We start from the raw sequence: 23,945 nt of genomic DNA, 5'->3' as shown, positions 1-23,945 counted from the left end.
TTGAGAGATGTCATAATTGTGCTGATTAATTGAACTATTATTTTAGCTATGCTTTTTGTCTGCATTGAACACTCACTTGCTCTCATACTATTTTTACTAATGTTTTCAGACAGACGACCAAGAATGTTAGAGAACCATGGAGGAGAATGTGATTAAATTGCACTGCAGTCATAAGTTTAGTTAATAGGCAAATGTCCCCCTCCCTTTTCTTGAACATAAATGTGTTTTTTCAAGTGAAACTGTGGCAATAAAACCTCATTTCATCTAATAATACTTGCTGTATGAAATAGGATGAAATTAGAGTGATTCATAATTTTCCACATGCTCAGTATGTACACTTCTGTCAGATTATGATAAGTGCTAAGATATCACGGGAAAAAAATGGAATTCACTTGAGTCAGGATTCAGGAGGACAAAAATTATACATTTTCTCCGTATGTGTGTAGATTATTTTTATGTTCTTTCCTTCTAGCCATCAAGTATCTTGCTTCTAGCTGGTTCTCTATTCTGGGATGTAAGGTGGGATGAGTATGGAGGAGACTAAATAATATGTCCATTAAAACCTACGGAAGATGACATAAAACTAGATTTACTAGGAAAATTATTGTGCCTTTAAAAACTTTATGTTTAATAAAATCTAGTAAAAGGAGAATGAAAAATGTTTTGTAATAACACAATTAAAAGTTGCTAAATTACATATCTCAAAACTGTTAAACAACATCTAAAACTAAACAGAAGCTCAGTATAATTTCACTCTGATTGTCTCTGCCACTTCTGCATAAAATGGGCAATTTCCTTTTTGATCTTTTATACAGAGGATTTTGTTGAGAGAACCCTCACCAATCAGGACACAGGAGGACTTCATGAAATAAAACTGAAGCAAGAGCAATGTCCTCATTATGAATGGTAGAACATTTCCATCCGACTTCACAGCTATAACCCATCAGTAAAGAAGGAATGTGAGAAATGTATTCATGTAGAGTGGCATTTTTAAATGTTAGTGGATATTACTGAGAAATTTTAGGATTGGAGTATAGTAATCTGCAACAGCATTGGGCCAGTTGTTAAAATTTTGAAACCAAGAAACCATAAAAGAATTTAGGATTGTGGGCTACACAGAGAAGAAGGCAGCAACATGCTGCAAATTGTCTGCAAAGACAACTATCTAGAAATTTCACATAGATATAAGAAGTCAAGTTTGACCTGAGGGCATCTTTAATCTATACTTGATATTGCCCAGATTCCTGCTGTATGTTTTATCATGATGAGTCCAGGCTGCTTTCTGTGGTTAAACTTAGGACACTTACAGAAAATTCATTCTTGGAAGCTTCTTCATTTTCATGTTCTCCTTTTTCATCATATTAGACAAACCCCATGATTTACACATTTAAGGACAATGACATAGCTAGACAATGGAGCGACTTCCTCATTTTGGATTGTTATTTCTAATTTGGCCATAAGCATTCTTTTGCTGCCAAAAGAGAGAGAGAAAAATAATATGTATGTTAGAAATAAAAATGGGAAAATGAGCATCTGCTGCAATATAATAATAATAATAATAATAATAATAATAATAATAATAATAATGATGATGATGATGATGATGATGATGATGATGATGATGATGATGATGATGATCTTGGAGGTCATCTAGTCCAACCCCCTGCTCAGGCAGGAAACCCTATACCATTTCGGACAAATGGCTGTCCAGTCTCTTCTTAAAAACTTCCAGTGTTGGAGCATTTATCGCTTCTGGAGGCAGGTTGTTCCACTGGTTAATTGTTCTAACTGTCAGGAAGTTTCTCCTTAGTTCTAGGTTGCTTCTCTCCTTGATTAGTTTCCATCCGTTGCTTCTTGTCCTGCCCTCAGGCACTTTGGAGAATAGCTTGACTCCCTCTTCTTTGTGGCAGCCCCTAAGATATTGGAACACTGCTATCATGCCCCCCCTCGTCCTTCTCTTTGTTAAACTAGACATACCCTATTCCAGCAACTTTTATGTTTTAGCCTCCAGTCCCCTAATCATCTTTGTTGCTCTTCTCTGTACTCTTTCTAGAGTCTCAACATCTTTTTACATCGTGGTGACCAAAACTGGATGCAGTATTCAAAGTGTGGCCTTACCAAGGCATTGTAAAGTGGTATTAATACTTCATGGGATCTTGATTCTATCCCTCTGTTAATGCAGCCCAGCACTGTGTTGGCTTTTTTGGCAGCTGCAGCACACTGCTGGCTCATATTTAAGTGATTGTCCACTAGGACTCCGAGATCCCTCTCACAGTTACTACTATTGAGAAAGGTACCCCCTAATCTATGCCTCTGTATATAATTGTCTTTACTTATCCTACCCCTCTGGCAGGAGATACATGATCTGAGCACTGTCAGCAAAGAGGTATGGGCTGGCAGGGTCCATTAGGAGAGCCTTTTCTGCCATGATGCCCACCATAGTTTATCCTGAGATTAGATTGGCCCTGTCCCTTCCATAAAGCCCTTGAAAAACTTGGTTTTGAACTCAAGCCTGGTGCTATGTGTATGTGTCTGTGTCAGAGCTCATGATCTGGCTCTGTGTTAATAGTGTGGATGATGCTCAGCTGCTATGTGTTTTATTTTTTATATATCCAGTTTTAAAAACTTTTTTATCGATTTCATTGTAAATCACCAAGAATCATGAATGTGAGACAAGTGACGGCTGCTCCATTCTGGATCAGTTGTAATTTCTGAGCAGTCTTTGAGAAGGGCTTGAATGTGAGGACATCTTCATTTGTTTTTAATCTTTGTCCACTGATACTTCACATTTCGTTTCTGGTTGTTGAAGGCTGTTCTAGGATGACTGACTCTAATGCCTGGCTTTCATTCATTGTCAGTGCTTTACCAGCACTTCACCCAATCAACCACTTGCCGGATGTGGCAAACAGGGATCCCTTGACAAAACGTACAAAAGTGTAACGTACAAAACAAAACAAAAAGAATTAAAAAGAGAAAAAGAATAACACAAAAATATGGATAGTTATACCATACCATTTACTAATATAATCTACAGGGTTTATCAAATAAATTATTTGGAATGGTATTTTGCCAGCGACTTCTTAAGATAAGAAAATTATAAATACAATGTCTAATCTATTTAATATCACAACTGAAGATTTCGGAAGTATAGGATGTATTTGGATGTATACAATATTTTGCTTATATAAAACACAATTAAAGGTTATTAGCATTGCCCAAATAGTTGAATATTATCTATTCAAAGACCATTTATTATAAATGTGGAAAAAACTTTTGCTTATTATGTTAAAAATCCAAAATCTCTTTTTCACTGAAGTTGAATAGGATATAACGGAACATGTAAACTTGTTAGAGAGTTTTACTATAAAGTGCTCAGAAAGATTTGACTATTGTGTGGTTTAAATTTTCATTAAATAAAGAGTGAACAATCCATACATTCTAATATAGGAATTCACAAAGATTTATTTTAAAATATTGTGATTTTTCAGATTTGTGTAAGGGTTGATTTAGCATTTAGCATTTCTTACTTTATGCCTTCGGTCTGAATGAACTTAGGGTGCAGTAAGCAATAACATTTTCTGGATATTTGAAGCTTTAGCCATTTTGTTAGGATTTTCATTTTCTTGGGACTAAATTGCTATATGGAATATACTGGAGTAAACTGATTGGTTCTTTCTTTGCAAAACCATAAAATCCAACTTGAGTTTCCGATACCCATGTGGGTTATGGAAACTGGTCTTAAGTAGAAGAGAAAAATGGAGTCTTTGGGCAAACCTAGAAAATACTGAGGGGGGACAATTTATGTATATGTTAGTTTTGTTTTTTTCATTTTATGCACTTTTTTGTGTAGTCTAGTTTTGTTCTGCTTTTGTATTACTTTTTTTTGGAGTCTGTATTTTAATGTTAAGAATAAAGATAAAATTTATAGAAAAAGAAAAAAGAGATGTTTTGGAACTGATAAAGAGTCACTGTAAATGTGAACATGATCTTGGCTTGCACACTAGTAAATGGCCTTGATATTTTTTTATGAATGACTGTGTATCAAGCTTTATGAATAAGCCCAGGCTGTGGAGCTTTCTATGCTTCTTTTCTTTTTCTTTTTGACTAAAGGATGCAGCAGCGAAAGCAGTGATGAGGTGTCATATAATTTTACCAGTTACATAACTGCTTTTAACTACTAAACTCTCTCTTGATTAAAATAACAATTGAGCCTATAATTTTTCTGAACAGCTGCTGCTACAGGGGGTCATTACCTTGGAGAGCTGGGAAATAATTGTACTGCTAATACATGAGTTATGTATTCTCATGTTTTACAGCAATGCACAAAGTTTAAAGCCTATAGTAGAATGTTATTTGAAAGCTGTCAAACCATGTTAAAAAAGACTGCATCGTCAAAGGCCCTTGTGGCCAGGATTCAACATGTAGCCTTGTCTTACTCATTATAAAATACATGTTTATAAAGTTCCACAGAGCATCCAATTCCCAATTCACTTATATCAGCAAGACTTAACTTGCTCATTAATCTAAATTCTTTTGCAACTTTAATCTACATGTTTAATTAATCATAAAATGAGGCGGTAAGTAATTTCAGCAATGTGTGGCTTGTTATCAGATGCATTTAATCACTCTTCTGTGAGCTCATTTGGAAACACCTGAAGATGTCGAGAGCAGTTTGAATAAGCATAAATTATTCTTTGTCAGTGTACTTCACCCAACTAATAAGACATTAATTTAAAAAAGGTACTGTTCATCATTTTTAGATCTTCACCAATATTTTTAGCTCAGCAGGATAACTGTAATTGTACATATGGCACAATTTACAATATAGTGTCCAACAATATAACAGGAAATATTATACTATTCATTTTTTTCTGTTTACATGTAATTACTTCGTATAATCTTGGGTTGAATGAAGATTAACCATAGTTATCAAATCCTAAACATTTATCTGTTCTTGGAACAAGTTGCTAGTTAATTGAAATAATAAAAGCCAGATAATTTAACAGTTGTATGAATAAATCTTTTGTGTATTTGCTTAGTGAAAAATTATTTATGTTATTTCTTTTTGTGTGTGGGTCCAAATATGTGGCTGAAACAGTGGGATGCATTTCTCAGGTCTTCAGAAGGAAATCTTCCTCTCGACTTTCTGAAAATTTGGAAGGTTGTCTGAAATAGATTCTAAGCACATGGGATTGTGATGGTGGTTGGAAGTCCAGTCATATGTGTAAGATCATTAAAGAGAGATCCAACCTACAGTTAAGGAGAAATTTCCTGACAGTGAGAACAGTTAAGTAGTGGAATAGTATGCTTTCAGAAGTTGTGGGTGAAATTTTTCAAAAAGAAATTGAACAAAAGAAATTGGAATGATATAAGGTCACCTGCTCAAGCAGGGAGTTGAATTAGAAGACCTCCAACCTTGTTGTTCTATGTCAGGGGTAGGCAACCTTGGCTCTTTTATGACTCATGGACTTCAACTCCTAGAATTCCTGAGCCAGTGTGGCTAACTCAGGAATTCTGGGAGTTGAAATCCATGAGTCATAAAAGAGCCAAGGTTGCCTACCCCTGTTCTATACTGTCTCTAAAATCCCTTAAAGATGGCACATTGATCAAACTATTAGAATAATCTCTGGAATAGGACTTCTTCCTCTAAGCAATTTGTAGCTTTCTTTTACCTTATATCTGTACAGATAGAAGACTCTTTGCAATGCCATACAATACTGACTAGCAGAAGAATGTAACCATGATCTGTGGAATGATCAGAATAGAATTCTATTCATATTTCATTTAAAACCTGTCTGACTTTACCTCATCCCCAGCAATTCAAGAAAAACTTGATTTATTCTATTCATTTATTCTAATGAAATCCATAATTGATATTGGACTATTTTAGATTAAATGCTATCTTTTTAATATAGCATATCACTCTGGAAACGGGGAATATCTGACATACCACAATCAATACTATATAACTTCTTCCATAACTTTAATTGTTTGCTGTTTTCCACAGCTACTTAAATAATTTTGGGGACAGAATTTGTGATTTTCTGGAGTTCTTGAACATACCAATTAGCAATCTCTTATATTAACATTTATCCATTCTGATTGTATTCTCATTGTTTGTCAGCCTTCCCAGCTAAACAAGAAACATGACCAGATGAAATGAGCTAATTCTACTTTAATATAAAGCTACATTAACAGAATCTTGCAAGTCTGAAAGTACAAATCTCCCTCCATCTCCTTTATAGCCTGGGAACTTGAGGAAGGGGCTCCTTCTGAGCATCTTTCTCCACCCATTACGCAGCTGTGGGCTGTGCCCTCTTTTATCTGACTGTTCCCTAGGTAGCAGCTATCTATCCCATGGTCATTCTCACGTACCATTACACTGATCTCGTGAAAGGTTTGGAGGTGTGGGTGGGCTATCATTTCCTGGAATTTGCCTTTCTCATGAAGAAGGTTAAAAAAGAAGGTTAAAAAAACTAAGATGTTATGAGCATTCCAAAATAGGATATAAGAGAGAATGAGGGTTATATATACAACAAGGAAGGTGATGATAAAGATGTTGGAATAAGAAAATATTATGGAAATGTTTTAATACATTCTTTCAACTCCGATCCTTATTTGAAATCAGCAAAACTAATTGTAAATTTTATTTATTTAAAATATACACCCACCCTCTCCCATCTTATGGCACTAGTAAGCTTATAAACATATATGTAATAAAGAACTAGTAAATAGAAGCAGCAGAAAAATCTTGGGGAAAAATAACTCTAAAAGATCTGGCTAAAAAGAAATAATTTAAGTCTCCACCTAAACTATAACAAGGAATCAATTCCAAAGACAAAGATTTGATGAACATCAATACCAAATTCTTTCTTTGTTATGGTAAAGCCTAGATGATGAAGGAGGTGCTATTAACATAGATGTTTAGATATTCCAGGTGGGGTAGAATATAAATTCCACAGAGAATCGAAGACCATGGAATAGTCTATATGGGAATAAGCAGTCCAGTAAAAAGTGGGATCAAAACCATCTTGAATTGGGTCTCCCAACAACCCAACAACCTATAACCAGGGCAAGCAGTAATTGGTTTTAAGATAAAGGTGATGTGGTATATCTTGCAAGCACCACTCAACACACACACATGGCTATATTGTGGGATTGTTACAGGTTCTGAATAACGTGCAAAAACTATCCTATGAAGAATGCAATGGAATAATCCAGGGGTCTTCATACTTGGCCCTTTTATGACTTGTGGACTTCAACTCTCAGAATTTCTCAGCCTGCATGCCTGGCTGAGGAATTCTGGGAGTTGAAGTCCACAAGTCATAAAAGGGCCAAGTTTGAAGACCCGTGGAATAATCTAATAAATATTCTCATCCAATTCCAAGTGTGGGGGTCAACCTATTAAACCACATATAGCTTCATCCCCATTACCTTCAGATTAAGTATTTTCATGCTACAATCAGGCCATCCTGAGAAAGAATATTTAAGGGTCCCCATGCCATGAGAAATTGGAGTGGAGACGTCCTCAAAACAGACCCTGGGGATAGTCCCAACTTATGCAACAGATTAACCTATGAAATACTTTTGAGTCCCACCTGACTGGCTTTGCAGAAAAAGTTAAATTGAACATTTGTTGGGCTGCCTTTCTGGTTTGGGGAACTGTTATATATATTGGTTGTAGTTTTATTTTTGATATGATGGCTTCGTTTGAGGACAGGCTTTTTAAATGTTACAATGTTATTTTTGTTCAAAGGTCAGATCTGTACACAGTACAAGTGGCCCTGGAGTTATTCATATGGATTAGAAACATTTGAGTGGAGTATAATTAAAATGTGAACATTACTGCTTTTAATTACATAATCTGCATGGATCTGACCTTTCTTGGATTAGCCTGTATACCTGTAAATGATTTCAGAGTAGAATTAATATTGAAAGTGCTGCTCAGATTTTTGTTAGAGGTAGGCAAAATTCCATATTATTTTCATGTAATCTCTAGCTGTGAAGTTCATAAACCTATTGCAGCCTGCTACAATGTGGTATTTTCCAGCTGTGCTGCACTTCAGTTTTCATCATCCTCAAAACTGTATAGTCAAAACAGAATATTGTATCTTTTAAAAATAAGTAAAACTCTTCAATAGTTTGCTGGAAGCTGCTAAAAAGTGATGTGCCCTTAACATACTTTTCCCCCTTTGTTTCCTATAGGCCTGTTAGCTGCCGTCTTGCTATTTTCATTTCTGATGACAACTATCACGGAACACTGCTAGAGCACAGAGTCAGCCTGTGACGGGGCCAGGTAACTTCTACATACTTAACTAAAAATTTTTTTCTTCCCTGCTGTATCTCCCTTTAGTGTCTTTTCATCTCAAGCTTTTTCTCTGGATGTGATGTTCAGGCAATACAAAATAACTGCAAATTTGTAAGTTTCATTAACAACATACATTTATGAAGTTGAAAATATCATTGTTTGGGCTGTGTGCAACTAAGTTCTATTTTATTACAACAGATTTTTGAGTAGATGATTCCCTGTGGTTTGAAAAGACTGTGTGATTGCAGAAATTAAAATTGACATTATAATTTATTATGAAGTTATACAGGACATCGTACAGGTGTACTATAAGTTTACTTAAACTCTGATTCACAGCAGATGATTACATATAACAATACTGACTTCGGTATGAAAACATATTTGGATAACTAACGGTGACAATAGCATTTTCTAACAGCTAGTACATTTTTACTCCAGCTGAGTTAGTATACTCTGGAAGCAGAAATATAATATTTCAAATTTATAAGGCTACATTACTTTGACAGGTGAGAAGATGGCTAGAATTTTACACTGGACTTCCAAGTAACAGTTTCTAAAATTCCATTTGAATCTAATTCTCCCTTGTTATTTCTTATTAGCTGGGATTGTAACTGAACGTTTTCCAGTCATTATTGAATAATCACAGCCACTTCCAAAAACTGAGATTGAAATTTAGGATTACAAAAGCTGACATAAGAGTAGCTTTTGTTTGCCATTTTTTTTACCCAGGAGCGTTACCCATTAAAACCTGCTTTAACACATATTCTGCTCCTCCTACCCTTCTCAGTATATACCACCTTGTAATGTCAGTTCATAAACCCTGAAAGAGGACTTTTCTGAATCATACAGCTGAACCACACCATATTTAAATTCATCCTGCTGGCCCATCAAAAGAATGTAGGTGAATTCCACCAGAAATTGTAAAGCATTTCCATTTATCAGCATTAATAATTTTTTTTTTGAAGAGAATTAACTTTAAGCTCCATGGTTGGATGCAAACTGGTCTCTACACATGGAAAAGGTCTGTTTCTGTTTGTGGAGAGAACTGAGGCTGAGCAGAAATTTATCACTGTATTGGAGGAATGAAAGGGAACTGTGATTTTCCTAAATTTTACCTTCCCCCTTATGGTCCTACCAATATTTCCTCCATTTCAGAGGGGGTTCTATACTCCAGTCCCATCTGTTTTAGGAATCTCAGAAAACTACATAAGGAAAGGAGGATCAACAAAAAAAGCCCTGTCCTTCTTTTATAAACAGAATTCTGCTAACTCTAAATTTGAATCCATTTATAGTTTTCAAAAGGAAATCAGTTTTTAAAAAATTGTTTTAAGAATAACTGAACTCTGTCGGGTATTTGCCATTATCTATATGCTCTTGATACCTTATTGTTTAGGAATAATTCTTTTTCATCCAAATTCCACCCGTCAAAATGCTACTAAAGTTTTATTTAGAAAATTCAGTCTGAATTTATTTACAAGATGGGAATCCATTTATACATATATAAAATTCTGACTAAGTAGAAAGAAAATATTTATTCAGAATTTGGAGGTTAAGCAAAAACTTTTTTCTTTATATATGAAGCTGTTTTCAGAATGAGCTTATATTTCTGTAGTGAGTATAGAGCACGGGTGGCTCAGGAATTCTGGGAGTTGAAGTCCACGAGTCAAAAAAGAGCCAAGGTTGCCTACCCCTGGCATAGAGGATATGGAATTCTGGGAGTTGAAGTCCATATATCTTAAAGTTGCTGAGATTGAGAGACATTGGTATAACGGTTTCCTAGTCTGATCTACCTTATAGGGTTGATAGTTTTTTATCTAATATGAAATGAAAATATACCATTAGTTGATTTTTTTTGCTTGAAGACTAAAACTGATTAAATGTTAATGTCTTCTTTATATGATGTTAATCATTTTTATCACTTTAGTAATCTCAGAAGCTTTAATCATAGATACCATGTTTCTGTATTTAGACAGAATCTTAGTGATAGGCAATTTTTTTTGTATTTGCTCCAGCATTATATTTTTTTTATTTTTAAATGAAAGTGGAAATCATGATTGAAGCAATCTAGTCCTTTTTCAAGTAATAAGTATAAAATAATTTTTAAAAGTAATGGTAAAAGTTAATGTTTTGGTAATTGTCTGGAACAATCAATATTTCTCAAAGAAAACATCCCATTTGTAATAACTTTGGGGAATGAATTAGAAGATTGCAACAGATTTTTAAAGATTTTTTAAAAAATGTACTGTAATATTTGAAATGTATGGATGTTTTTAATAAATGTATGTTCAATAGATAGCATACCAAATATTCTAATAAATAGCAATGGCTAATTGATTCAAACACCACATTATAATCCAATTAATAAACATATTTAGCTAAAGCACATTCAATAAATATACACTCCACTTGTTGAAAGCTTTTTGTGTAGCTAATGAAAAACTAATTGCGAATTCAATTTATCAGATTGAATATCTAATATCTGTCACAAGGTTATTTTTGTTAAAAAATTGGATGAGGGAATGCTATGTATGTCATTTTGAACTCCTCAAGGAAAAGGGGTTAAAAAATTAATAAAACAGACAAATAGACAAATAATCAGATATTATCTGATGCTTGGTATCCTTTTATAAAATCAGATTGCACAGGTTGAATTATTGAGGACAATATATTTTCATGCCAGGGTCACAATTAAAATTATAGCTTTTATGTTTCACAATGAGAACAAAGAATAACATGCACAATCAGCAGGATCTTTAATTACTTTCATCATAACAAAAGCACAATTGAAAGAAAAAGTAATCAATTATTAAAAAAAAATATTGTATATCTCCAAAAGCATAGGAGCAAAGGAAGGATGCCGTCTTCAAATTTGATGAAACTGGATTAGGAACCTTACAAGTTGTTCCTGACCTAACACTATCAATGAATTTTTATAGAGATAATGTGCAATTGAATAAGTAGCTTGGCCATTAGTTTGTTCAAAAATATAATTTGTTCAAATAAAATGTTTGAATCTTGTCTGTAGAGGCAGTGTCAAATTTTAAAAAATTCTGGTTTATCAGATTTGAGTAATATATTTTACCCTGAGAATTTCTTGTACTATTATTGATACTTTCAGCCTAGAAGCTAATATACTGTCTTGTTTTCCATGGGCTGCCACTAATCCTATTAATTCAATTCTATGTATTTCTAGAAAATTGTAAAAGCTTCTGGTTGCATCAAGAAACCTTCTTTCTGTGTAATTATACTTTTTTTAAAATTGCTTTTCAGTGATGTTGGATCACAGGATGATGTAATAAATTCATTGAGGAGATTAGGCCCATTTTTGGCCTGATGTTCTCTGTCTCATTTTTTAAATGCTGATTTAAACTTCTAGAAGTCTTATAATGTACATCCTTTTAACTGGAAATTTTATAGGAATCATATAATACCTAGCAGCTGAACTGGTCATAACAATGAACCTCAGTGCTATAGCCAGCCAACTTTGTGGTAGAACTTGTCCATATGATTTAGAAACAGGAGTGGACAACAGTTTTCATTGGGATGGGTGGGTGTCATACCTTTAAAATTATTATTTTAGCTTCCAGGAACCACAGAGGGTTATTCAATGATGTAGTGATATTATTGGGTGGACAGAGTTGATGGAGTTTCTTAATACATAGATGTTGACTATTATTTTAATTAAAAACAAAATGATCTGCAGATGTTTTGGGGCCTGCATGTGGTTACTGGTTGTCCATTTTTGGTTCTGAATCTTGATTTTCCAGGATTACAAAATTTCAGGAAAAGTTTCATGGACAGAGAAGGCTTCCTGCCGCAGAAGTGTTGTATTCTGCATTTGGAGAACAATGGGGATAATAACAGGGCATTTGGTGGGGGTGGAACTAATGTTCTCATTGCTAATCTTTCTTCTCAGGAGCACAGAGTATAACTTGTTTAGAATGGCCGCCTTCAGTAATAAGAAGAGAGTTTAAGAAATCAGAAGATAAGGAGATTGTGGGCCAAATGACATGTTATGCTTAATGAATAGCATTTAGTTCTATTTTAAGTATTGTTATTAGTTACAGATGTATGGACATTCCTTTACTGATAAAGCACTGTATTGAGATAGAAGATTTATCTCTTTTATCCTCATTGCAAGTGGAGCTAAAATGCCCTTCCACAAATAGTAGAAAATGGAAAAAAAGAGTTCCTGCTGGCATCAATGAATATTTTTTTTCTTAAGAAACCTAGCCATGTGAGGGATACAGTTCCAATCAGATTATACAGTATAGAAGGAAAGTTTATGTTTTCCTCTCCCTTTCATACTGTATTTCCAAAAAAGATTGCCATCATTTGCATATAATTTAACTGCATGCTCTGTATATTGTGTATTTTGGCTCATGAAATAAATCCATGACTGGAAAAGAAGTGATGCGGCCAGGGTTCACACATTATATTAAGCAATAACCAAATAAACCATATTGTAATATGAAATGTAATCTTAGCCACAGGATATAAGGATGTCATACTGAGGCAGGGAATAACAGGCAAAAGGAGGGAGAAGATAAACTGTTCCATATTTTGTCATAGTAATCCTGGTTTGGGAAAGAGAGAATTAATTTTGAGATATTGATAACTAGTATGAGCTTTCAAAAAACTTTTTGAATGATGATAGACATGTGGTAGACATATCTCCTTCTTTTTCATCTACTAGAACACCTTTATCCCCTTTTATTCAGGTTTGAGATTAACAATAGTGACGTATTATACAACAGCATAGGTTTCCCATTCCTGAAATTGTTCCTTTTCAAAAAAATTACCATAAGGCTCTTGGTTCAGGTTGGTTAGATTCCTGAACTAGAATATCTTCTTAGGGACCGCAGATGTATTATTGCATGGCGCATTATAGACCTTCAAAATTATGGCTTCAACTTCTGAAATGAATTTTGTAGGAAATAGCAAAAGTTACTATCGTTGGTTTGGAATCTGGTTCAGAAAGTTTAGGAAAGAGATTGGAGAAGTTGGAGACAGGGCAAAGAAGGGATAGAGGTGAACTTCTAGTAAATAACTGGACTTATTGAAATAACTATAAAAAGCAGTGAAATCTGTTCACACACACAGGAAATCACACATACTGTACATATGACTTTTCCATTCAGTCAGTATTATTTATATCTGTATAAAACTACCTGTAGGCAGATGACACAGTTTATTTAGAATAGTGGTTTGAGATTACTATATTTTGTAGAATTGATTGATTAGTTAACATGATACTAGTAATGGGTAAATAGATAATATAAAGTGCTGACATACGTACATTGTCTAGGCTTAATTGTACAGGTCTCTGTCTCCTCAAGTAGTTAAAATTCCTTTTGTATGGATGTTAAGCAATGATCACAGTATAAATGATCACAGCTTTAGGATCCCTGTTCTCCGTTACCCTCTGGATATCAGATGCCTTGCTCTGGTGTGTTTCCCCTGAGAGAATGGTAGAATACATGTGCAGGCAAATAATAAGCAGGTGGAAGATAACAATGCATAACATTTGTTTTGAGTATGTATGAGCTGATGTGATCCTCCCTCAAATTTCACAGTGAGTTTGGTAGCCTGAGGGCCAGACCGAAAGCTGAAGCTGACTATGTCTGGCAGGCTAATGTATGATTGTGGTAGAGATGATGTGAGTCTTGTCACCTTGGCAGCAGGCCAAGCCCATTTTTACTCAGAAGAGTCTATGAAGACTTAAGAGTTTTCATACACTCCAAGCCCTGCCTATTGTGTCCTGTTGATTAACATTTGGCATTCATTCTGTAACCCCCTACTGGAGAGTTTTGCACATAAGATGAATTTCAATATTATACCCATCATTTCTTGCCACCATTGTAGGATAGAATGTTGACCTAAATAATTGGAACCTGAAGCTCATCAGGAACAAAGTATATCCTTGCCTAATAATTCTCTATTACCACTGTCTTGTTGAAAGGATCTGGCTATCCGATCACATGCAGTGTTAGAATGCCAAAAGTCTCTGCTAGCTCTTAACTTGCATAAAATGGAGTATGTGTTAAGAGCCAGGCAGAGAGATTTCATATAAGCCAAATGCTTAGAAAGATAAAGCCTTGGCATATGGCCAACATCCAATTTAAATCAAACTAAACCCACAATAGAGGCGCTTTCCTCCTTCCTCCTTCCATCACAATTCGTAGCACCCCGCAAGAAGTTTATGCTGACTTGAGTATTTGCCAAGATACTGTTGGAAAAGTTTCCCTTCAAGTAAAGAGAACCGTCAAAGAGACAACTAATTAATCCCTGCCCCTTTATAGCTGTGTAATGCAATGCATAACTAAAAGTCCTGTTAAATTAATTAATGATTTCAATTATGAACTTTTCCCCAAAATGTTATGATTCATATCAGGCTGATGATGCAGTGACCTGAGAGTGTGAAATTTGAGCTGTGTGCTGAATTGCCAGTTAATTGATTCACAAATTATTTAAAGTTTGTTGCACCCAGGGGAGTGTTCATATCCATGGCAGCAAAAGGTACAACTCTTGCTGTGTTTCAAGACTGACAAGCTAACAAACAAGAAACCAGAGCTGCTAACAATGAGATTGACACTTGAAAAACCTCTTGCCATTGTGATAGCTGAAAAATTACTAAAGAAGATCGTGCCTCAGCACTGTGTATCTTCATATATTTTTATATTATACGTGACAAAGTTTAAAGATATCAATGAGAGGAGGTTAATGCCAACAGGAATATCACACACTTCTTTTCACAGTTCTGATTGTTTGCTTAGACTTTTCTCCATTGTCATTGTAGTCAGTTCTATTATCTGTTTCCTTTGCAGAAGGTTTTGCTGATTGCTAAATAGAATGAAGGCCAGTTTTACTGCAATTGCCATCATTGAAGAATATTTTGTAAACTACTCTTTGGATTTTAAACAAATATGGTAGCTTATGTAGAATGGTCAAATATTTTTTGTCTTTCTGTCCAAATGAGCATAGGATTTGCTGCTTTCTACAATAGAGTACAAGTAGTATTGTTCCATGTCATTGCGTCCAATTTTAATATTTTAATCTATAACACGGGTAACAAAAGCTTGAAGCATACACAACATAAAAGAGATGCAGGTATTAAAGTGTATTGGTGCACTATTAATATTTTATGATGCTTTATTAAATTTTTATTAACACTATTACAATGCACGTGAGTTGACTTTAATGTTGTATAATCTGACTATTAGTTGAAATCTCTTTGTGACTTTCATTGAAGTGGAAGAAAAACATTGTACAAACAAGTTCATGAGGCTACATTTGTACAATGTTTTGCATGTTGGAGAGGAAATAATAGAATTGTTCTTATTATGCATATTCATAGTTAGATTTAAGTTTTATCCCATGGTTTTAGGCTTTAATCTATGAGTTGAGATCTTCAGAACAATGATCTAGATGTAAGAGACAAACATAAAAGGACTTATTCCCATCTTTTTATTCTTGTTTAGAACTTTGGGTCATCTTCTTTCCCTGTATATTTTATTTCTCTTAGCACCTTTATTCAAGCAGGTCCTTTTCTATGATATCTGTAGCCTTAATGCATGGCCTATTGCAAGATGCATGCTTCCATCTTACCTTGATTTTTTTTTTTTTTTTAAAAAAAGGGCTTTCTAGTTGGCTCTTCAATAAACAGATGGCTTTTTTTAGTTTACAGTACTTAGTGTTAGTATTCTGTTCTATTGTTTTAATTCTTGAAACTTTTAAAGTATTAGGATGCAAATCCCCTTTGGAGTCTTTGTCCTGAAATACATTAAAACAATTTTTAAAAATAATATGAAGCAGTGCAGTTAAGAGAAGTGCATACAAATTCTACACTATAGTTGAGATCCAAGAATAGGCTTCAAATTTATTTTTAAAATAATACAAATACTTTCAAACTCTGCCTTTTCGACAGGTGCCACCTCTAATTTTTTTGTCTGGTTTCATGAGTTTGTCTTAAGCTATTGACACCTGGTGACAGCATTGACCTTTAAGTGAGTAAAAAGCTACCGCTTTTTGCTCTGGGTCTACCTAGGATAAGGAAATCTATACAATTGAAATGAAAGCTTCCCTTCATTGCCAAAATATTTTCTTAAAATGGCAGTCCCGAGATTGCTAATTAATTGCTGATTAGTTCATAAGGATAATGTTACCTGAGTGTTTGGGGGACATTGGTTTTTCTATCCTCTATTGATACAGTTCATCCTAAATGTTTTTGTGGAGTGGTCAATCAGCAAATCAATGAATTGAGTTGTTGCTACTATGGGAGAGAAAAAAAAAGGTTAAAAGTGTGTGTCTTATGCAGAAGTTGGAGCACGACCATAGGGTTATGCAAGAAAATAACATTTAAATGAGGTCCTGCTTTTAGAAAGCCAGAGTTTGAATACCAACTGTCTAGTACTGTTTTTCTAAAATTAAGGAGCCTATAATCTCAGCACCATTAACAAGTGCTGTCATTCAGATACACAGTGTCTGGCTGATTTAAATAAAATGAAATGAAGATAGTTGTTTCTGGTCCCTTGGCTTCACTCATTGCCATAAACATATGCTCTGCGTCCCGCTTCTTTCCATCTTATTTATGACTTTAATTTGTTGTGTGGGCTGCGCTAGAAATTAAATTTAATACAATTCTCCAAGGGACCCTGTCATATAATAACATGGTAATTTCTGTGTATCCTTTTGAAAAATGAGGAAATTAATTCTTCCTGACATGTTCTAATTATTCCAGTGTGAACGGAAAATCCGTTTTTCCCAACCCCTGAAGTGTAGGCAAATGGCTGCTGTTCAAAGCCGAGGTGCTAATGCTGACCAGCAGTGCGTTTAATTTGAAACATGAGCAGACACCTTTCAACACACCTTTGTAATGTTAGAGTACTTTACAGAAATTAATTCACTACTTATTTGGCAGCTTAGCCGGGGGGGTGGGTAGGGGTGGTTTACAGTTTTAATTCATCAATTCTATAGTCCTGTTAGCACAATGTTTCTCACTTCCTGTACTTATATTGCCAACATATACTGTAGATAAATAAGAGGAAAATGAAGCATCTCTGAAATGGAACAAGCAGATATTTCAGCATTATTAGATCCTGCAAGTTCCTACATATTAGGAAGAGGCAAACTACAAGGTCTTAAATATATAACAAACTCAACAACAGATAATTTTTAACTATTGTAGAGGAAATTACTAGAAAGTCTTGCTCCTAGTGCTCTTAATGAGCTTTAATAATCAATGTGACAGATAAATTTGGGGAAATTAAAAGTTACAGTAACAAAGCACAATCATTTCCAGTCTATCTTTTTTTTAAAAAAAACAACTTTATATCGGTATTAAATTCTGAATATGGTTATTATACTTGAGTCATTTTTTATATATATATAGTGATCCATTCAGGTACAAAATAGATCTATAAGAATAAATGTTAGAGTTTACACGATTGCATCTGTCTTTATGACCATGGTTTTTAAATCATTACAATAATGTAATATAATAGTTGAAGCTTTCTCTGAGTTTTAGTTTCTATACGCAGGTGTTCCAGGTACATATATGAATTAATTCCTAGTTTCTAAGGACTTCCTTCATCTTTAAATCATGTTCTTTCAATAAAAGGTACACATTTCTAATCCAATTCTAATCCAAATTTTAATCCAAAACTGCTGTCTCTTCTATCAGCCTTCAAACCTGTTCTGAAGGATTTGCCTCTCTTTATCCGTTTCCAAAATTTCTTTCTTGTCATTCAAGCTTGAGCAGCTATTTCCAAACTTTTTCTCTTTTGGTTTAGAAGATTTTATTCTACATATTTCCAAATGAAGAAACATTACAATTATTCTTATCCTAAGAAACAATGTAATAAATTGACTAAGGTAATTTTTCACGGAGCTGGGAAAGTCATCATTTGGGCCTTTAATGAAAGAGACCATGGTTTTGACTGTCTCTGTGAATACAGATTCATTCATATAATAGATCATATAGCAGATGTACTTGCAGGTCGTCTTCATATCCTCTTTAAAGGCATTTACATATTTTATTGTGATTGACATTGTTGCATCTTTGCAGTAAAAACAAACCACTTGAATATTATTAAGCTTGCCCTTGATCAGCATGAAGTATTTTGGGTAGGCTACAACTGGATACTGTGGCATAGACAGATGCCATTTTTCCTCTGATACATCAACTTTTATCATAAAATGTATGTCATGAATGGTTCAGGATCAGTTTAGAGTTCCTTTCAGATATATTAGGGCTGTAAGCATTAAGGTCATCATTGGTAAATAGAGGAAGTATTTTCTCCATTCTCCATCATATGCTCTAGAACTGAAAGGCTCATACAGGGTATAAATCTAATAAGTCCTATTTTTCTTGGCTTCCTTCAGTGTATCTACATTACTGCTTGGTCTAGCTTGCAAACCAGATCTAAGATTGGTTCTTTAGAAATTTGGGCATATTTATAACAGAGTTCTTCACAGTAATTGAGAAAATACTCCATACCAAAGCCTATGTTGAAGAAGACAAAGGAGCTTCAGACTGAGAAAAGAGAAAGGAAAATGTAAAATTCTGTACATACAAATATTGCAAATCTCCAGTTCTCAAACATTTCTGTTTCTTCCTGCCTTACAACACCAACTAGCCACAAAAACAACAAGAAATTGGAAAACAAACACTAGACCAGAGGTCCCCGACCTTTTGGGCACCAGGGACTGGTTCCGTAGAGAGAGGTTTTTCCGTGGACTGGAGGGTGCGTGGTTTTGTGTGCTGCCTGCATCTCGCAGATGGGGCTTTGCTTGTTTGTGCAGACCTGTTTTTGGCATGCCATGGCCCGGTATTGGTCCACGAACCGGTGGTTGGGGACCCCTGCACTAGACCATTCAAAGGGTTGTCCAATATCAGCCTACATTCCCATATCAACATTACAGTTCCCCTGTTCCTCTTTTTGTAACATGTATATAATAATTTGAAGTTCCACCGAGACTAGTTTTTGTTGCTACGGGGTATCAGTATAACAATAGGACAAATAAACTTCATTTGCCTGGATTGGCAAACTATTTTAATAGTTAGAAATTGAAAAGGAGAAAAGAAACTGAACCCTTTTTAAAAGGATAAGAATAAGAATATTACATAAAAATGTATTTGCTTCTAATTTTTGCTTTTGGATAGATGCATTCCTGCTGATCACAGAGGTACCTAAAATTGCCACCTCTGAAATGGACAAACGGGCTTAGATCTCTATTATAAACTGGGAAAATATGAACTGAATATTTTTTTATTCTGTATCTGCAAGGGGTGACTCTAGCTTTTTTTTTTAAAAAAAAAAACTTCAAAATTGTGATGAACAATTAACAATTATAGTGCTAATCAGAAGTGGTAGGGTTGTGGGGAAAATGCTTTAGCTGCAAAAATGTATTTTTCTGCAAACACGTTGGCAACATTCCTTCCACTGGTTGGGATTATACCACATGATGAGTGTAAAAATAGTTGTATAAAAGACCTGAATAATTCTATACAATTTGTGAAGAACATTTCCTTAGAGAAAAAAAGGAGAACAAAGAGTGAGTATTTATGTCAAAAGGAACTTTCCCAGAACTAAGTAATGTAGGTAAATTGAAATGGGGGTCCCCTCCTCCTAAGCTGAAACGAGGTAACATCTTTAGTAGATACAAGGGGAGTCCTTTGTCACTTTTGACTTAATTGTTTTAGGTTCATTATAGTTTATTCTGTGACAAACATTCACAGGCTGAATAATCAATAAACTCCTTTATTTCTTGATCTCTTCAAGCATAGAAGTGAAAGTATTGAGTGGGAGAGAGGGTCACCTTGTCCATGACCATTTTTCTGTGTTGTGCACTAAATGAATAAAAGAGACCCAACATCTGCACAATCTCACTAAACTGCCTTGAATGATTCTTCTTTTAAAATGATCTCTGTGCATCTTGAGTTTCTTACTCTCTATTTTGCTTAGTTTTCTATCTGCTACATCAGGGGTGTCAAACTCAATTTTATTGAGGGCTGCATCAGCATTGTGGTTGCCCTTGGGGGGCTGGGTGGGTGTAGCCAGGGTGGGTGCGGCCTACTGGGTGGGCGTGGATAGAGTGGGTGTGACCTATTGGGTGGGTGTGGCCAGTTCTACATCGTTCGTGTCAATGGTGCCTGTGGGGGCCTGGGCAGGAGAGGGCCAGATCTGTCTCTGGCAGAAGTGGTGGGACCAGGGCAAGTGCCAAGGCATGGTCCACTGGAGGAGCCTCACTGTTCCTCTCAGGCCATGTGGGGGGGCTGGATGGTGGTGCAGACTGCCCGGAGCCCTGCGCAGCAGAGGTCAGATGACCAACCTGGCCCTCGAGCAACCGCGGCATCAAGCCCAACCCCACTTCCCCATGGGGGCGCCCAGCTGCACTTATCTCCTCCTCAAGGCTGCTGCTGCTGTGCTTGCTCTCCTTAGCGAGATTGTTCATGATGGGTACCAGGGCAAAGTCAGAGGGAGGCCCATTTCCTCTCCATGGGAGGAGACCTGGCTTTGTATCCAAAGCTTCCTTAGCAATAGGATGGGAGACCCCCAGGTAGGCCAGAAGGAGGGGGCAAAGGGATGGTGAAAGGGCAGCAGGGCAGGACTAAGGCAGGACTTGCCTCAGACCCTCCCTCTCCTTTTCTTCTTTCCTTCTTTCCTTCCTTCCTTCCTAAGTACAGAGTGGTGGGAAAATATTTGAGATGAGGGAGGAAGAAAAACAGGCAAGAAATGCAGCTGGGGAGGTGTCACCCTTTGTGAGGAATGAAGAAATGCACCATCGCCTGGAAGTAGCCAGCACATGGCCCTCACCTACTTCACATATCTGGCTTGGTGGGCTCTGGGGGAAGGGATGCCACGAGCAGCGTGAGAGTCAACGTGAGAGTCAATGTTACATTATTTTAATATAGCAATGGATGCTTGAATTTTAGAAAACAAACTGTTGCAAAGCTACTAGATGAGTTACATGATCAAGAACAATAATCTGAAAACATTTCTGTTTCAGCTTATGCAGCTTTTGTTACATTGAATAAAATGTTGAGGAGACATGGCTTTTAATATATGTTCTGCCAATGGGATTGTTTTCAAAACACCTTTGAACACTACAAGTTAACAGCATGTTAGCAACTAACTCAAACATTATTTCAGTATCATTCATAAATTACTTTAGAATCCTTTGATTTAAAAAGAGAAAATCCCTCAAATCCTACTTTTGGTCAAAGCATAAGACCGTAATTAATTTGGCATGTGCTTTTGAATTAAGAACACAATGTTCTGAGCTTTTCTTAAAAAGCCTTTTTTTTTTGTTCAAAACACTGGAGAAATACTTTTAAGCAGCATTATTAACTAGGTGGAGCTTGTAAGATTTGTTACAAATGAAGGATGTTAATTAAATATTGTTGTTTCTTGCTGTCAATCAAAGGAGGTTAAGTTTTATTTATATTCTGAAAGGAAAAACAGTGAGTGAAACAGGTAAAATATATATACAAGAGCTGCCAGGAAGAAGAGAGTTTGGCATAGTATGAATTTAGTCATTTAATTTGTAGGGAGGAAAGTACAGGTAGGAATAAATTGCTTGCAATGAGGCTGCTATTTTCTAATACTTGGAGATACTCCTTTAAATGTCCACATGATTGACAGCATCTTCTTCAGCCCAAATTGCTGATATGTGAGGCCAATTCCCACAATTAGTTGAGGTGCTAGGTATCAAGCTCATCACTTGGTAAACTTTGCCTGGCATCATTTCCTAGGATGAGGCAATTACCATGATTAAGTCGGCATATGCTCGGGGTCAGCAGCTGTGGATGCAGCCCATAGCAGAAAGCAAAAGGAATGATGACAGCCAAATAAATAAGGAAACAACAGTGCTTTCAAACAGATACCTGCTTCTAAATGGAGTGGTATATTTGAAGAACAGAGGAGCCTAGCATTGGATTTTATTGATTGTCATTCTTGTTAATTGCCATTATATTGCATCAGCACAAGACTGATGGGTTATACATTGAATAATCAAATCAGATCTTTATTATGGTCACAGACCAGCCTATACATTAAACAAATGAAATAGAAACATGTTATTGGTTATTGCAAGGCCATTTAATTTACTATGTTAAAAAAATAAAATAAATGAAGATACGCCCACTTGAAATAAAGCCAATTAAAGTAAGGTTTTTTTCTAGCATATCTTCTCAGATGTGTTAAACTGGGTTTGAGATTATTGTAAAAAAAGAAGTGTTATAGGAACACTTGTAATAAGTAAAATTTTAAATATGGTAGGGTCCAGTTCTATTTTGCACCAGCTCTCATAATCATGAGGAATCACTTCTTTGAAAGGACTTCCACTTGTAAATCCTGCTCTCAAAAATTATCAGATTGAGGAAAACCTTTAGTTTTCTTACTGATTTTTATTCCTTTAGTATTCATGAGGAAAAGAAAAGATTCTAAAAGAAAATTAAAAAATAAGAACACAGGTCAGCGTAATGTTAAACTTTGACTACTGTACACAGTATAATATTGATCTGAATTTTCATTACATCTGTAAAGAGTAGTTCATAAGCAGGGAGTGAACACATGTACCCAATCCAGGACTAAATCTGGAATTATGCTGTCCTTCTTTCATTCTTTGCTTGATAAATCCATAGCTTTGATATCGGCTGACCTTGAAAAGCAGAGATCTTCATTAGTGCTTGCTTCTTTTCTTCCAGCTCACCAACTGGAAAGTGGAAAGAGAATAATTCAATCATTGTCCTGATAGCTAAACCACAATATTCCTAGAGGAAAAGATTTCCCTCATTTCCCTCAACACAAAAAATAGCAATATCAATAGCATTTACACTTATATACCGCTTCATAGTGCTTTACAGTCCTCTCTAAGCAGTTTACAGAGTCAGCATATGGCCCCCAACAATTGGGTCCTCATTTTACTGACCTCGGAAGGATGGAAGGCTGAGTCACCCTTGAGCCAGTGAGAATCGAACTGCTGGCAGTCGGCAGAGTTAGCCTGCAATACTGCATTCTAACCACTGCGCCACCACGTCTCTTAAAATAAACAATATAGTTAGCTTCCATCCAGTAATCACTTTAAGTCCATATCCATTCCAATTTAAACCATTTGAATATGCTTGTTAATTAATTCATTTATTTGATTTATTCCCTGCTTTTCTGCTATAGTGAGCAGAAAATCTAAAAGTAATTTTTTTAAAGCATTAAAAATATAAAGCAAAATTAATGATACATTAAAATTACCCCACAGTTTAAAGGCTGGTGAAGAAGATAAACATATTTTCTAATTTCCTAAATATCAAGGGAGTGGAGACGAAATGAAAATCTTGGAGTAAAGCAACGCCATAAAAGGCTCTTTCCAAGGATGTTATGTGTTTGTACATGCATGTGTGGATGTCAAAAAATTAATGTGATTGAAATCCCACACCTTTTTACATGCATCATATATATGACTCACATAAAAAGAAGTGAGTCTTTAATCTTGTATGTGCAGCTACTATCTTACATTTTTGAGCCTCGCTGTTGCAGATTCCCCTGGCCCTCTATCATATATGAGAAGCCTCTGACAGAAGGAATACCTTCGAAAGGACTTATCCTGCAGATCTTAACAACCAGACATATTTATAGCA

The 23,945-nt window shown here is 35.5% G+C and overlaps 1 protein-coding gene across 1 annotated transcript in view; it reads left to right on the top strand.

Moving 5' to 3' along the window:
- Positions 1-23,945, top strand: part of SOX6 (SRY-box 6) — a 381,843-nt gene that overhangs the window by 22,088 nt on the left and 335,810 nt on the right. The window contains exon 3 of the mRNA XM_029283932.1: positions 8,206-8,296. The gene's annotated coding sequence lies outside the window, so the exon portion shown is untranslated. The remainder of the gene's footprint in view (positions 1-8,205; positions 8,297-23,945) is intronic.

The sequence above is a fragment of the Protobothrops mucrosquamatus genome, unplaced genomic scaffold (genome assembly GCF_001527695.2).
Source record: "Protobothrops mucrosquamatus isolate PMUCROS unplaced genomic scaffold, P.Mucros_1.0 scaffold_95, whole genome shotgun sequence".
NCBI classification, from domain to species: Eukaryota; Metazoa; Chordata; class Lepidosauria; order Squamata; family Viperidae; genus Protobothrops; species Protobothrops mucrosquamatus.
The sequence above is the reverse complement of the archived record's forward strand: the minus strand, read 5'-3'. Positions and strand labels throughout refer to the sequence as shown.